Genomic DNA, 16,947 nt, shown 5'->3' with positions numbered 1-16,947 from the left:
GGTAAATGAGTCACATTGTAGCAATCTCCATGAATCAGAGATAATTATATTTTTACTCAGCCAGCACTGGTGAAGAAAACTCCTCATTCTTCAATTAGCTCTTTTCACTCTAGTGTTTCTGAGGGTCTTTCAGAGAACAGTAACCTAGTTCCTCGATCCCTCTCCCAAATCAGTGAATGCCTTCTTGGTTTTCACGCCTCCCCATGTTTTCTTGGATTCTTTATCATTCTGCTCTCCCCATTCACAGGAAGCCGCTGCAGTGGATTAAATTAGGCTGGCCCAGAGGGGACAGAGATAACATTCTTCCATAGCCAGGAGAGTTATTTATAAACCGTGACATTAGTCTCTCTTTCCTCAAAGAGAAAGTTATTGTTCACATCTCATCTGTCTTATACTAACCTAAAATCTTCTTTGGAAAGACCATGGAATTGAGATGAAATTGCCATTCTGGCTACTGTTCTAAGTCCCAGAAAGTACATTGAGGGCTTTACACGGTCAGTTCCCACCAGGTCACAATGATCCCATGAATTAGCTATTATTTTCTCCATTTAACATAAAGCTAAACCAAGGCTTCAAAGATGAAATTATTTGCATAGGTCCTACCAGCTGTACCTTGAGTCAAGCTTTACTTGGAACATCTATTATTTTATTGGAATTTTGCTTTTTGGGGGGCTGACCTTGAACTTGATTTGTAGCTGAGGATGACTCCTGATCCTCCTGTCTCTACCTCCTGAATGCTGGGGTTACAGGCACGCATCACCAGACCCTGTGGTTTCAACTGTCTGTTAATATATTGCCTCCTTTGTAGTCTTTCTGTCTTCATCTGTTTGGATGTCTAGAATAAATTACTGGAGACCAGATAGTTTATAAATAGCCTGCAGTAATTATTCTTTTGGCTATAGAAAGTGGGAAGTCTAAACTGAAGGTGCCAGAAACTTCTGATTGTGATTTGGGTCGACTATGTTCACTTTTATCATGATGACCTCAGACAGCAGAGGACTAAAAAGGGATTCATGTTATATAGAGCCTCATTTACCAAATTCTTGTTCCTCTTCATCAGGGTGGAGCACCAAGACAAGTCCTCTCCCAAAGCCTCACATTAATACCATGGCATGGGGGATTATGTTTCAACATGAATTTTGGAAGGCCACAAAGTTTCAAACCACAATATTGCTCCTATCTGATAAAGTGGTACCATCTCTGTGTCCTGAGGCCCTGAAAGAGTGGACCTACCTAGAATCATCAAAGCTACATTTTGGGGTCATTGGAATGTCACCACTGGATATCTGGAGATGGGCAGGAGCTAAGGCAGGACTGGGCTCCCCAGTTCCCATTTCTTTATGCATGCTTCCTTTTGCAGACTATGCCTGGGCCTTTGGGAAGTTGAGATACATTTCAGTTTGTCTTGAAGACCTTCATAAGTTTATTACTTATTTGTTTGTTACTTATGTGTGTGGGCATACATGTAGAAGTTAGAGCACAGCTTGTTGGAGTCAGTTTTCTGAAGCATGAATCTATTTAGTCTTTTCAATAAAAACCCAGAGTCAGATATTAAGGGTGAAAGCTGAAGGATCAGAGAAGCAGAACATCCAGCCACCAGAAACTTCTTACCCCTCCAAATGCTCAGACCGAATAGGCCTGATATCTCTACTACTCCTCAGACTGAATGGGAGGAGATTCTGTCTCTACCCACCTTATATCCCTATCTCTACCTCTGTAGTGCTAGGATTAAAGGCTTTTGCCACCACGGCTTGACCGTTTCTCTTTTAGACGGGTTCCATCTCATGGAGCCTAGGGTGGCCTAGAACTCCTGATCTTTCTGCTTCCTCCTCCCCAGTGCTGGGATTAAAGGTGTGAGCCACCACTGCCTGGTCTCTATGGTTAACTAGTGGATAGCTCTGCCCTCTGATCTCCAGGCAAGCTTCATTTGTCAGAACACAAACAAAATATCACACAACAGTTTTCTCCTTCCACCATGTGGGTTCTAGGGATCAAATTCAGGCCATCAGGCTTGGTGACATGTACCTTTTCCTTATCTGGTGCCTCTCTTTGGGACCTTTGAGTTTGTCTTTTATGTTCTTCTCTTTTATAGCTGTTCACCTTCTCTCTACAAACCATCACAGTGGGCTCTACTGTGCTCCAATTTCAATGGCCTGAGGTTGAGCCTGGCTGGCAGGTGATTCTGTGTGCAGCCAGGGGGTGATTTGCAAGTACCAATCATGGGTCTGATCTGATGGGAATGGGTGAGGCCTGATAATCTCATTTCTATTAAAGACATGGGGGTGAACAGTGAGTAGTTTGGGGACATAGACCCCTGAGGCCCATTGCAGTAAATGTGTGGTTGCTGGCCTGTGGTGCCATTGGGAGGTGGCTGCCTAGTGGGGGGAAGTTGCATCCCTGGGAACGTGCTTTTGAAAGGAGTGTGGTACCCTAGCTCTTTTTGCTTCCCAGATGCCATGATGTGAGAAACTTTGCTCCATCACATGGTCCATCCATGGCATTCTTCATCTCTGCCGGCCAAGAAGCAGTAGAGCCAACTGGTAACCATGGGCTGTAATCTCCGAAGCTATAAGCCCAAACAAACTTTTCTTCTGAATAAATCGTTACCTCTGGCATTTTGTTTCAGTGATGGAAAGCTGACTGACACAGGCTGTGAGGGTTGACAGACTCAGGTTTAGTTAGTTTGGAGTGTGGTACAGACATCAGCATCTTTTTGTCTTCCACCATGACACAATGTATAGTCACCTAAGTGGGAACCTCTTGTGTGGGTTTGCCTGCTCTGCCTCTCCATCTCAGAACTGTTTTCAGGTGTGTTGTGTGCCCAGGCCAAAGTCCCCATCCCTGAAACAATGCTTCCTATCTAAGATCTGCCTGCCTAGCAGAGAGTGACCATCAATCACGTCATCTCCAAAGGCTCAGCTCTTCACCTGCTAGGTGAGCTTGGGTGCATTCCTGCTTCCTCAATGCTATGATGGAACATGAGGCAGGAGCTGTTTACAGGAGGAAGGCTCTACTTTGGCTCTTAGTTCAAATGCACAGTCCCATCATGGTGGGAAAAGCAAGGAAGCAGGAGCATGGGGCAGCTGGTCATGCTGTATCCACGGCCAGGAAGCCGAGGGGGATGAAGGCGAGTGCTCAGCTCTCTTCCTCTTTTATTCAGTTGGGGACCCTAGCCCATGAAATGGTGACACCCGAATTGTGTAGGTCTTCCTTGCCCAGTCAGACACACCCAGAGGTTTGTTTCCATGGAGATTCTAAATCCAGTCAAGTTGACAGTGATGACATGTTATCACACAGGGCTAATCTACCCACCGTTCTGGGGTCCTGTTTCCTCTTTGTTAATCAGAGAAAGTAGAGCCAGGTGCTCAGGGAGAGCCTGGTTAGACCAGAACTGGGTCCTTACCCTCCTTCTGACAGGGCTGCCAAAGAGGATTGGAAGGTATCTTAGAGACTGAGGTGGTGACTGTTGCATGAGCTTTGCCTCCTGATAAGAGACTTCAGTACGCCCCTGACTAACTTGGACCATGGAAAGCTGAAAACTTGGCCAATCAGTCAGGCCTCAGGGAATAGCTGTCATGGAGAAAAAATGTCTGCCGCTTCTTCAGTCACTTTCCAAGGTGATGCTAACCCAGGGCCATCTCCACAGCAGCTCCTTCATCCAGTTCTCCATCTGGCTGTATTGTTCCTCCCTTGAAACTGGGGAATTTGTTTGGTACCTTTCATGTCACTGGTATCTTTGAGCAACAGGGAGCTGTTTCCCTATTTCATTCACATAATAGATGAGACGAGAAATTAGCAGCTGGATGAACAACCTAGGGATAAGGCTCTGGCATGTGTGCAGTGTGTTATGGTACATGCTGAACTGTTTTAAGGAAGAGCCCACAGCATCACAGCCCCTGGCAGTCCCTTCTTGGTGTTCTCCTCTGCCCCCACTCAAGGTTCCTCCATCCTGGAGACATCTTGTAAAATCTGTGATTTCCAGAACCACTTCAATGTTTGGCTCAACACTACCACGGACACTCACTCTCTCTACACCACCTTCTTCATGCCTGTCCTCATAGAAAGTTGAATCCCAGGGGTGGCCTCCATCAGCAGCATTGACCACCTGGCAAGCTGTGAGGTCTGTGATCTCTGCAGCACTGGCCCAGACTCACTGAATCAGAATGACCCCTGGTCAGTTCATTCTTGTGCACATGAAGGGCATAAAACACTGGTCTGAAAGAGCTAGCATGGATTTCTTTAAGTTCAGGAGTTGGAGAGTTGGAGTTGCCGTATTTGGTTATGTACATATATTGGCTGGCTGCTCATCATTAGCACAGCATCCAACTCCTAAGATACTTCCTCAGCGCAAATGGCAAACAGGGCTGCCACCACACCATGGATAAAGAAGGGGACATAGCTGAGTCTGTAAATGCTATAGGCATCATGCATCCATGACTGGCTGTCCTGGGAAAGGGATGTTGACCCTCCCCACACAGAAGGAAGTGCCAGGCTACACCTTAAATTCTCCCTCTTTTTAGACTGTCTTCCTTAGTGTCCTGCTTCACACTATCAGAGTCTTACAGGCTCGGATGGATATGAAGAAGATGAGAACTCAGAGTTATTACATTCATAAAGAGCCGGAGGCTGGGCACGGTGGCATATCCTTGTGATCCCAGACCTTGGAGGGTGGAGGTAGAAGGAAAGGAGTCCAGGGTCATCTTTGGCTACAAATCAAGTTTGAGGCCAGCTTAGGCTACATGGAACCCCATCTCAAGGGAGAAAAAGAAGAGAAAAAGAAGCCCCTCTCCCCAGCACATAGAGCAGCACTACTACTCTGTTACCAAATAAACAAAGTTCATTCTTTCAGTTCCGGAGACTGTAGAGACAAGGTACTGTCAGGGCTGTTTTCTGCTGAGGCTCTTCTTCCCCTTGGCTCACAGAGGGCCATCTTCTTGGTGTGGCCTCTCATGGTCTTCTTCATGTGTGCTTGCATTCTAACCCCTTCTCCAGAGGACAGCCGTGGGGCTGGATGAGGGCTCAGCCTATCAGTGTTGTTTTGACCCGTCCACGGGTCTAGTGAGAAGGTTGGTTTGGAGACAGAGTGAATCTGCTTCATGCCCACTTTCTGTCTTCTGAGTCGTTTGAAAGCTCCTGGCTTGGAGATGCATCTGGGATGTCTGCTTGCATCTTGAGAAGGCACTGTCCCTGGATGCATGACTGCCTCCCAATCCCAAACCTCTTTCTCTAAAGGCACCTGTCGAGGTTGAGGTGAGACCCATCCTAAGAGCTTCATTTAAAACTGATGACCTCTGTGTGGACATCCTTCATTCAGAGGTGCAAGGGCTTAGAACTCCAAGGCCTTTTTTCTTTTCTTTTTTTAAATTGGACAGTCCATAGCACTGAATTTAGGCATTTCATGCAAACCTTCCTGAAACTGCTGGCTGAGGAGAGCATTTCTTTCTTGCTCTTACCTTCTTACCTTCCTTTTGCAGTGGAGAAGGCGTGTGTGTGTGTGTGTGTGTGTGTGTGTGTGTGTGTGTGTGTGTGTGTGTAGAGGGCAGGACAGACAGTATAGCTGGAAGAAAGAAAGTGCAGTCAAGGCAGGCTTTGTGGTGGTGGTTGTTGTTGTTTAATGTTTAGAAAACTAAAGAAAGGGAAATCAATTATAGGGCCTACCTGAATTTTATTTCCTCACCCCAAACCAAATTACTCAGCAAACTTATCGCTTGCTATTGCAGGCTTTGGTATTAAAGAAAACAATCAGGCGGGCAGGATTAATCTCCGGCAGCCGCCTTATCTTTAACATGCACCTTTGTTATTTTCTGATGAGCTTCCCCCTTTCTGCTGCCACGTTGTACCATACCTCACTGGTTCCTTTCATTTTATCATCAGGCAGGAGCGGAGGACCTTTCAGTTTATTAAAAACCTTTATTTGTGAAGAACAAAGAGGAGAGAAGGCGAACAATGAGGTCAGACAATCTCCTTCCTGCCAGGAGTCACTCACCTGTTATTTAGAGTGTTATCAGTTAGGGGGGCTAGCATCCTGAAAATGAGGCTCCGGCAGGCTCCTCAGGGTGCTGGTACACACACACACACACACACACACACACACACACACACACACACACCTGACTGACTGCACATCTACCTCCATAACAGATCCTGGACTTACAAGGTTGTGGTTTTTTGTTTGTTTATTTTTAAACTTTTCAAAAGCCTGTGCAGCAACTCCACCCCTCGGCTTCCTTTCTGTTTCACTTTCTCCTTCAGCGGGGCCAAAGTTCCTGTAAGGAAGAGAGCCTTGGTCATTTTAGTCCTGTGTGAGCTGAGAACAACTTGGTTGGTTATCAAGGGAGCACATATGTATCCCTCATATCACTACCACCATCACCATCACCATCACCACCACTACCACCATCACCATCACCATCACCCCACCACTACCACCACCACCACCATCACCATCACCACCACCACCACCACCACCATCACCATCACCACCACCACCACCACCACTACTACCACCACAACCATCACCATCACCACCACTATACCACCACCACCACCATCACACCACTACACCACCACCACCACCACCATCACCACCACCACCATCACCATCATCACACCACTACACCACCATCACCACCACCACTACCACCATCACCATCACCATCATCACCATCACCACTACCACCACAACCATCACCATCACCACCACTACACCACCACCACCACCACCACCATCATCACACCACTACACCACCACCACCACCACCATCACCACCACCACCATCATCACCACCACCACCATCATCACCACCATTACCACCATAATCATCACCACTACCACCATCACCATCATTATCACCATCACCACTATAACCACACCATTATCACCCTCACTGTTGTGGTACTTTGAATATGTTGTCCCCCATAAGTCTCAGGCATTAGGATACTTGATTTCTAGTAGGCAGCTGTTTTAGGATTAGTTTTGGTCTTGCCGGAGGAAGTATGTCAATGTGCAGGGGGCAGCCTTTGAGGTTTCCAAAGATTCTCACTGTTTCCCTTCAGCTCTCTCTGCTTCCTGCTGCTGCTCTAGTCACCTGATGTCTATTGCTCCACTCCTTCATCTTTGATTCTAGCCAGTGGTCATGTTTAAATGTCACCAATGTGTTTGCCCCTGATGGGCAGGGCAGTTTTGAGCAGGTCACTTAAAGCCCTCCAAGCGTTAGGCAGCACAGGCTCCCAGGGCTCCCAGGGAACCTGTGTCCGATGTGCACACTCACCTGGTGTTTACATCATGATGCGAATCAGAGCAGCATGAGGCTTGGTGAAACCTGTCACTTTGGCCCTCCGGCAGGTGAGTTTGTCTCACAGGCTTCAGAAGACCACACACATGACTATGGTCTCTTGGGTCAGAAGCCCAGACATCGGGGCACTGGGTCAGCTGCTCAGGCTCTCTCCAGGCTGATGCCAAGGTGTCACAGGCTTGTGAACTCACCTGAGGCCCAGGGTTCTCTTTCATCTTTAAGGACAGGCAATGTTCTCAGCCCAGAGGATGCCTGCACTTCCTAATCCTGGGCAATTTGCATCACACTTCTCATCTAGGATGGTGGGACCACATCTTGTGTAACTTTACCTTTTTCTCCCCCCAACCCCAGGCTACTATGATTAGGTCAGGCTGACCAGGACTATCCTCCCTCTTGCCTGAGGGTGATATTTTTCATATTCACAGGTTCCCCCAGAGCAGGGCACAGCTTGAGAAACAAGAAGCAAGAACCTTGGGCCACCTGAGAAGCCTACCTCTCTCTCATACAAGTGTTTCCATGTCTTCTGTTCAATTCTCTTTCTCTGGGGTCCATGGTTTCCTAAAATCAGTCTCTGAATTTTCTCCTGGGGTTTGGGGTGAGAGGAAGATCCATGGAAGGCTGGAAGCTCTGCTGACATCACTGAAGAAATGGGGAACGACTATGGTTTGTCTTATAGTTGTTTGGAAAGATTCTAAGGGTATCATATCCCTCGGGACTGGCTAAGCCCGTGGCATTGGGAGTATGCAGGAAGATGGATCAATGGAGGTAGCCAGGAGTGTTGGGGACCTGGCTGTAATGCTGGCCATTTGCCTGTCTGTAATTGACAAGGGTTCCTTACTTACTCAGTGACCTTGAACTCTACTGCCTTCTTGAGGTTTTTCCAACCCCCAACTTCCTGTGTAAATGATCTCAATTTAGAAGCTGGAATCAGGCCTTCCAGTCTTTGACCTTGCTTCCTGTTAATTAGCTTCAATTTCATCCCAGATCCTAATCTCTGAGGTCCTGACCTCATTGGTAACCTGAAACCCAGTTTCTGAGTTTCTCCTTTCTTCATTTTTGATTCTATCTCTGAGTCTGGGCTGGACCCTGACTATCATATGATTTGCTTTGGCAACACAGCAGGAGACGCTCCACCTCTCCTCACAAGGAACTGGGTCACCCACATGTCCCTCTCCTTGGGCACCCAGGGCTGTGGTGTGTACCTCATTCTCCCGTCTTGGCCTTCCTTTGCTCTTCTGCTTCCTGGGAGGTTTTGGAGTCTTAGAAGTGAGTCTGAAAAGGCTCTGACAGAGGCCAGCTTCTCATCCTGATTTGCTTCTGTAAACTCTGGTGAACTCGCACTGCTTCCGAGCTGAAATCAAGAGTTGCATCCTTTCTCTGGGGATTGATGTCCTGGCCTTACCTCTAGGATAGGGCTTGAGATCTAATGTCAAAGGTCTTTTCCATCCTGGTTGCAGTCAGCTGCTATTTTGATCATACAGACATGGATGTGCCCATACACAGGCACGCACACAGACACACACACACACAGACACACACATACAGACACACACACACAGAGACACATAGACACACATACACACACACACACACACACACACACACACACACACACACACAGTCAAACCCACAGTGAGACTCCACTTCATACTCATTAGGATGGCTATTGCTAAATATGTATGAAAATGTCATAATGTGTTTCATTAGTTTATATACTAATTTGAATAAATAATGGCGGGACAGAGACAGCAAGATGGCTCACCTGTAAAAATGCTTGCTGTACATACTGAGTTTGATTTCTAGAAGCCACATAAAAGACATGGTGGTGTCCTCTGACTTTTACCAGCACACCAAGACATGTGTTCATGTACCTCCCTACTACATACATCATCCACATTGATAATAATAAATAAAACCCCAAAAGTGGTTGCTAATAATATTTCTGAAAAAAGTCCATAGTAGTAGATGGCCGGTGCTGATGAGGGTGCAGAGACTAGAGTCCTCATGCATTGCTGGTGCAGGAGTAAAATGATGCAGCCACAGTGGAAATCAGTGCTGTAGCTACTCAAAAATTGAACTATGAGATCTCCCCATGAGCCTGATGATTCTACTGCAGACATACTGTATATGAAAGAATGGGATGCAGAAGCTCAAGGAGGTACCTATGGTCACAGCAGAGTCGCCTGTGATGCCCCAAAGGTGAACATCCAAATGACCCTTGACAAATGATTGGATAAACAGAGCAGTGCATGCATACATAATGGAATCACATGATTCAGCCACAAAAGGATAGGAATCCTGACGCATGTTATAAAGTGGGTAAGCCTGCAGGATGTTATGTCAGGTAAGTAAGCCAGACACAGGTAAACATAAAATCCACTTGTATGAGATATACATACAACCCGTCCATGAAAACAGAAAATAGAATGGATTACAGGGGTGGGGGACAGGAAGTGGTGTTTGCTAAATGGATGTGGTGTTTCTGCCATGGTTTGGGTAATTGACTCTCCAAAGTCTCACATGTTAGAGAATTGGTTCTTACCTTCTGACGTTATTGGGTGGTAGACTCTTGTTGATGGGAGGAAGTTAAGTCAGTGTGTGTGTATGTGTGTGTGTGTGTGTGTGTGTGTGTGTGTGTGTTGTGCAGGTGTGCTCTTGAAGGAGCTATGACAACTTTAGATGCTTTAGGCCTTTTCTCTCTTGTCTTTCTGGTCACCCCTCAGTAAGCAACCTCCTCAGCCATGGGTTCATGCTGTAATGTGCTGCCTCCTCACAAGTCCTGAGCAATGTGGTCAACCAGTCCCCATGGAACCCTCTAAAATGTAGCCCACACAAACCTTACCTCTTTATATGTTGATTGCCTCTGGGATTTTGTCACAGTAAGGGGGAACTAATTTTTGGTTTAGGAATGAAAATATGCTAGAGATGAAGTCATGATGATTGTATGCCATTGCTGGGAATTACTCAGTACTGCTGAACAGTAGACTCAGAAACAGTAGAAGTAAATTTTGTATTACCCACAAAATAATCAAGACATAGGTATGTTTATGTGTGTTGTTTGAAAGATTATAATGCATACATTAAAAATTTAAGAGCTTCTTGTTTGTTTGTTTGTTTGTTTGTTTTGGACAGCATCTCTGCATTCCCTATGTAGCCCAGGCTGGCTTTGAATTCCGGTTCTCCTATCTCAGCCTCCTGTGTGCTGAGGTTGCAGGTGTGGAGCCATCATACCTGGTTTAGAGACACAGACATTTTTGAATGGAAATGGTTGTGTTTTAGCTCAAGACACAAGACACCCTGTCAACATGGGGAAAGCCAGTGAGAGAATGCCACAGTGTATGAGTTCTTTCCAGCTCTTTCCAGCTAGATGGCAGGATGTGGCAGCTGTATTTATCCCACACTTAATAATTAAACACAGAAGCAGCACTCCAAACGGAAGCATCCTGCTCTGGGTTTGCACAACCAACTATTTGAAGATGGTAAAAGTTTGTTTTATTTCAAGAATTGCATAACCTGCTCTTCCACCATGAAGCATGTTTACGTCTATATAAAAAGGTGGCATGAAGCCAGGCATCATAGTGCATGCCTGCAATCCCAGCACTCAGGACAATTAGGAGTTCAAGGCCAGGGTTACAGGAAAAAAATCCTGTCTCAAAACAACAACAACAATAACAACAACAACAATGACAAAATGTGACATAGAAAGGGGATGTAAGATAAACACAGCTCATTGACTCAGAGGAGGACTTGAGCTCTTCATCCAAAGCCCTGGCTTGGGAGGCACAGTGGGGTTTAGGTCGTGTGTGTGTGTGTGTGTGTGTGTGTGTGTGTGTGTGTGTGTGTGTATGTATGTATGTAGTACTGCAGTTTTCTCCTGTACCAAGCAAAAGAGATTATACAGGAGTCATTCATGCATTCCATGTGTATTCATGAGCAGTTGCTTTGGGTAAGATACTCTGGACTCTGCTAAGGTCCCCATGTCCATCCGAATCACAGGAAGACCTGGGTATGGCTGCTAGAAGCAACCAGTCCAACTGAGGTGGGTGTGTAGCTGCAGGTTCTGCACCCAAGCACTCAATCAACTATGGTTTGAAATTATTTTGTAAAACTATTGCACCTGTGCTGAACATGTGCAGATGTCTTCCTTGTTTGTATCCCTTGAACACTACTACAGTTTACATGGCAGTTATGTTGTATTAGGCATTAGCAGCCATCCAGAGATGATTGAGTTTATGGGAGGATGCATGTGGGTTCTCTGCAAATGTTTCACTGCTTCCTAGAATGAACTCCAGCTTCTGACTGTTTTGGTATCAAGGCCTTGTGGATGCTGAGCTCAACTATAAGGCACGCGCTTTGTTCTCAAGATTCCTTGCTGAGCTCTGGTTTCTTGTCTATTTCTATCATGTTTGCATGTGTTGGTTTTTTTCCCTGCATTTCCCTTGCTTTATTTCATCACTTCAGTGGGCTGTGTGTCCCAGAGGTGTGAGAGGCCCAGCTGCATATGACAGACTACACATCTTAGCTAGGTCTCTGTTGCTGTGATAAACACCGTGACCATAAGCAACTTGGAGAGGAAAAGGCTTATTTCAGCACACAGGTCAAGGTCCATCATTGAGGGAACTCAAGGCAGGAACCTGGAAAGAAGAACTGAAGCAAGGGCCATGGCTTATTCCTCATGGCTTGTTCATTCCATTTTCCTATACCACCCAGGACCACCTACCTACCTGGGGTTGCACCAACCTCAGTAGACCAGGACATCCCACATCAATTGTTAAGCAATAAAATGGTCCACAGACTTGCCAATAGGCAATGCTATGGAGGCATTTTCTCAATTGAAGTTCCCTTCCCCAGAGGATTCTAGCTTGTATCAAGTTGACAAAACAGACCAACCATCCAACCAGGACACTGTACAACACAGACATTCTCAAAATCTCATAATGGCTGATTTTTCTGAGTCTGAAAGTAATGCAACAGTAAGTTAGGAGACAGGAAAACAATCTCATCTGTGGGGATGTTGTTGCTCTAGTCCAGGGGAAAGGATGGGGGATTGACCTGAAGGAGTGAGCGGGGATAGAGAGGAAGCAAGGCTGACACCTGGCAGATGGAGTCAGCCTCATCTGTGGCTCAGAATCCTGTAAGCTATCTGCTAGATACCCAGCAGGCCCACCTGCTGGCCACACCCACCAGTGCCAGCTTGTGGGAGCATCTAGGCTGGCGGGCGGGCCCCACTATAGGGAGTGTGGAGGCAGGTGGCATGTAGAAGCCCAGGCAGGTGGTGGGTGTAGGAAAAGTACAAGGCTGGCTGGGTGGAGTGAAGCACAGGAAGCCAGAGATGGGTGACATATGTCAATATGGGCCAAATTAGCTCCCTGGAGGAACAGCAGACAGGAAGCTGCTGGGGTGGAGCAAGGTTTAATTCCCTCCTAGGTCTGGTACAGTGAGGCAAGGACCAGGCTTGGGAGAATAAGTGTGGGGTGGCTTATAGGGCAGAGCCCCAGAAAAGAGGGATCTGATAAGGACTGGGTACAGGGTGGGGGACTGGCTGCAGAGAAAACACAGAGGCAAGAATTAAACAGGGCTTAATGTTGATCCAGTTCTTACCTCATTCAGTAAACACCAACTGTGCACCTATTATACGACAGGCACACTGCTAGATGGGAGGAAGCATGGGTGAGAAGGAGAGTGAACGGAATCCATGCACTTCAAGCAACAGGGGCATGTGAGAGGCATGTAGACAGAATAGGAGTTAAGTCGTAGGTACCGTTAAAGATGTACCATGGAGGAGCTGGTTGAGTAGGGGGTGGACAAAAAGGACCCGGTTGACAGAGTCACTTTGTGTTACTGCAGGAAGGATGGAGGGGGCAACAATGTGTGGAAGGTCTAGAGCTGGTACCCAGAAGCCACTGAGAAATAGACTGTAGACAAAGGAGGGAGCGGGGGTGGGGGTGGGGGAGTGGGTGTGGGGGTGGGGGTGGGGTGCAGCTGGGGGTGGAAGTAATATCTGAGAAGGAAGCAAAACTCAAGTCTTGTAGAGGCTACAAGTGTAACCGTGGCTTAGAATTGATTATTGATTTTTGTATGTGTTTATGTGTACATACATGATCTGTGTATAGGGCTGCACATGCATGTGTGTGAGCATTTGTGTGGGGTTGAGAGGACAACTTGAGCTATTGTTCCTCAGCTGTTATCCACCTTGTGTTTTGAAACAGGGTCTCTCACTGGTTTGGAGCTTGCCAAGTAGCTTAGGCTGGCTGGCTGGTGAGTTCCAGGGTTCTGCCTGTCCCTACTTTTCCAGTGCTGGAATTGCACACATACCCCACAATGCATAGCTTTTTAGCAGTTTCTGAGGACTAAACCCAAGTCTGAACGCCTGCATGGCAAGCATTTTACTGGCAGTGCTTTATCCCCAGCCCCTACTCATTTATTTATATATACATGCATATAACTGAAAACTTATTCGTGACCTAACAGAATACCTAAGTTGAATTACTTTAATTTCTTTATATAGCAATGTGAAAATCAATTTTGGACTGGGGTTATATGGTAACTCAGTGGTAGAGTTCTTGCTTTCCACAAGAAGTAAGCTTAGGTGGGTGGGGTCTTACCCTGAGGTCACCACTCCCTTTATTCCATCTAATATCAGACTTTTCTTTAATCTGGGGCCCACCTGCTGTGTTGAGTTCATCATAGCCCAGCTCTCCAACCAATACCAAGCAGGAACAAAACGAATAAGCAGCAGCCTTTCCCTGATGTTTTGAGCTTCTTTCAAAGCCAGTGAAACCTGGCAACTTTCATCCCCTTGCATTTATGGACTTTCAGTTCAAACAAATCAGTGCAATGTTTATAAACTCCACTCATCAGATAGGTATTAAAAACTGTCACTAGGATCGCTCATTGGTTTTTGAATAGAGACAAATGGCATGCTTATTCATTATTCATGTGTTAATTTACTTAAAAATTGAAATTTAAAAAACTACCAGTTTTCCTTTGCTATATTCTTCTCTAAACTGCCATGCCAAATGGCATGTAAAATATACACACAATTATACACTCTTTTAGATTATTAAGTGAACTATGCTATTTTTATTGTTATTGTTATTGTGTGTGCATATGCATATGTACACATGCCAGACCACTGTGATGTTTGAAAGGAAAAGTCCCCATGGTGAGTGGCACTGTTAGGAGGTGTGGCTTTGTTGGAGTAGGTATGACTTTGTTGGAGGAATGTGTCACTGTGGGGGTGGCTTTGGAGGTCTCCTATGCTCAAGCTACACCCAGTGTCACAGTTGCTTCTGCTGCCTGAGGATCAAGATGTAGCTCTCTCAGCTCCTTCTCCGCAACCATGTCTGCCTTCATACCATTATGAAGATACTGGACTAAACCTCTGAACTGTGAGCCACCCCCAATTAAATATTTTGCTTTCTAAGGTTGTTGTGGTCCTGGTGCTCTTCATAGCAATAGAAACCCTAAGACACCACAGGTGCCTTCCCATGCATGTGGACATCAGACAATGCACCTTGTTGAGGCAGAGTTACTCTTGTCCTTCTTGCTGCCCTGTATGCTCTGGATAGCTCCTCCCACCAGCTTCTGGGTAATTCTCTTGCCTCTAGCTCCCATCTCCCTGTAATTATAAAAATAATAATGTTGTCATTTCAAATGCAAGCCACGGCAGCACACTTTTTTACATGGATTCTGGGGATTGAATTCAGGCCATCAGATTTCACAGCCAGGGCTTTTACCCATGGGGTCATCTCTCCAGCCCCTGTAATATTGTTATTTCTATAAGAAATACACAAGATGAAGCCATCTTTATAATTTATTAAAGTATTTGCCTTCTATACTTAGTCTTCAGTGTCCAAGACTAAAATACTTACCCAAACCAAAAACAGATTTATTAAGGTAGAATAGGGATTTGAAAGACAGTAGAGCTGCATGAGCTTGGCGGTTCATTTCCATCCCAACACTTAGGAGGTAGAGGCAGGCAGATCCGTCAGTCCAAAGCCAGCCTGTTCTACATAATGTGTTTCAGGCCAGCCGGGGCTACCTAGTGAGACGTTATCTCCAAAAAATTAATAAAGAAAAAAAAGAGAGAAATGGTACCAGTTAAAAGACAGTAAGAAAATCGAAACACTGTGGTTGGAGAGATGGCTCAGTGGTTAAGAGCACATGCTACTATTATAGAGAACTCAAGTTTAGTTCCCAGCACCGTACTGGGCAACTCACAGCTGCCTGTAACTCTAGCTCCAGGGGGATCTGGTACTCTCTCCTGGTACCTTTGAGCACTTCACTCATATGCACAGATCCCCATGCAGACACACAATATAAACACATTTGAAAATAAAATATATTTTTAAAACAAAGAAAATAAAAACATTGATTATAAATCAATTTTCAGGGCTAAAATCACTAAAGCCAGGAGTTTTCAGACTATGACAATAATAACAACAATAAAAACTTAAAAAGTAGAAAAACAACCTGTTTAGCAGCAGGTGCTGATGTTGAGTTTGTAAGATATAAATTGTGCCCAGTGTATAAATTAAGTTATAATAAAATATTCCCTGAGAAGCCCTTAAAAAGTCACAGGCAGAACAAAACCACAAGAAGCACAATAACCCAGCACAGGCTTCTAAGAAGCATATGGTGGTTTGAAAGAAAATGCTCCCCAAGGGGATGGACACTATTAGGAGGTGTGGTCTTCTTGGAGGAAGTATGTCCCTGTGGGGGTGGGCTTTGAGGTCTCTTTTGCTCAAGCTTCCCTCAGTATGACAGTCAGTCAACTTCCTGTTGTCTGCAAGATGTAGGACTCTCAGCTGTTTCTCCAGCACCATGTCTGCCTGCATGCCACCACGCTCCCCACAATGATGATAATGGACTGAACCTCTGAAACTGTAAGCGAGCCACCCCAATTAAATGTATTCCTTATAAGATTTGCCATGGTCATGGTGTCTCTTCACAGCAATAAAAATCCAAACTAAGTCAAAGCATAAGATAAAATAAAATCCCTATTTCACAGCCTCTGACTCCTGGCTCCAGCATCAAAGTCAAATGTACAGACCCCAGTGGCCCAGTCTTCAACAAGAAGAGCAATCCTAGAAGAATCCCACACATCCCTCATCAGGCCTGGATCTATTAGAAAGTGCCCTGAGTATCTGTAATACTGATACACAAGTTGGTAATGGAAGCCAGAACCTGAAACAGAACCAGGCACTGGAGAAGCTATCACTCACCTCAGCTGGGTGGACACATAGAGAGAACCGTAGCAGGGAGTAGGGGGTGGATCAATTCACACCAGGCAGCAGATATTTACAGACACCACCCCAGCACGTCCCTTGAGTTGGCAGTACTTTCCTGCTGTTATCCAGAGTGGGGAAAACAAGGTTTTGGGAAAGAGAGGTAGAGAAGTGGGACACCATCTTCAGGTACCCAAGGTGAAGACATGTTCTTCATGTCCACCGACACAAATGCCAGAGGAAAAGGAAAGATAAATTTACCATGAAGCAGGAGGAATGAGCCTTGCCAATAAGAAAAACTAATTCTATCAGGACCCTGGTGATTCTCAGCTTGTTTAGACTTGTCTTTTCTTGGTTTTGTTTTTGTTTGGTTTTGTGGTAGTTTTGAATATCACCCAGGGCGGGGGAATACTGGGAGTGAA

The 16,947-nt window shown here is 45.7% G+C and overlaps 1 long non-coding RNA gene across 2 annotated transcripts in view; it reads right to left on the bottom strand.

Moving 5' to 3' along the window:
* Positions 1-6,203: 6,203 nt before the first annotated feature.
* Positions 6,204-16,947, bottom strand: part of LOC118584525 — a 19,067-nt gene continuing 8,323 nt past the window's right edge. The window contains exons 2-4 of one of the 2 annotated variants that reach the window (XR_004945041.1): positions 8,498-8,646; positions 7,789-7,934; positions 6,204-6,266 (exon numbers count right to left, since the gene is read on the bottom strand). This is a non-coding gene — a long non-coding RNA (uncharacterized LOC118584525). The remainder of the gene's footprint in view (positions 6,267-7,788; positions 7,935-8,497; positions 8,647-16,947) is intronic. The other variant, XR_004945042.1, reaches the window with a different exon arrangement.

The sequence above is a fragment of the Onychomys torridus genome, chromosome 5 (genome assembly GCF_903995425.1).
Source record: "Onychomys torridus chromosome 5, mOncTor1.1, whole genome shotgun sequence".
Taxonomy (NCBI): Eukaryota; Metazoa; Chordata; class Mammalia; order Rodentia; family Cricetidae; genus Onychomys; species Onychomys torridus.
The sequence above is the reverse complement of the archived record's forward strand: the minus strand, read 5'-3'. Positions and strand labels throughout refer to the sequence as shown.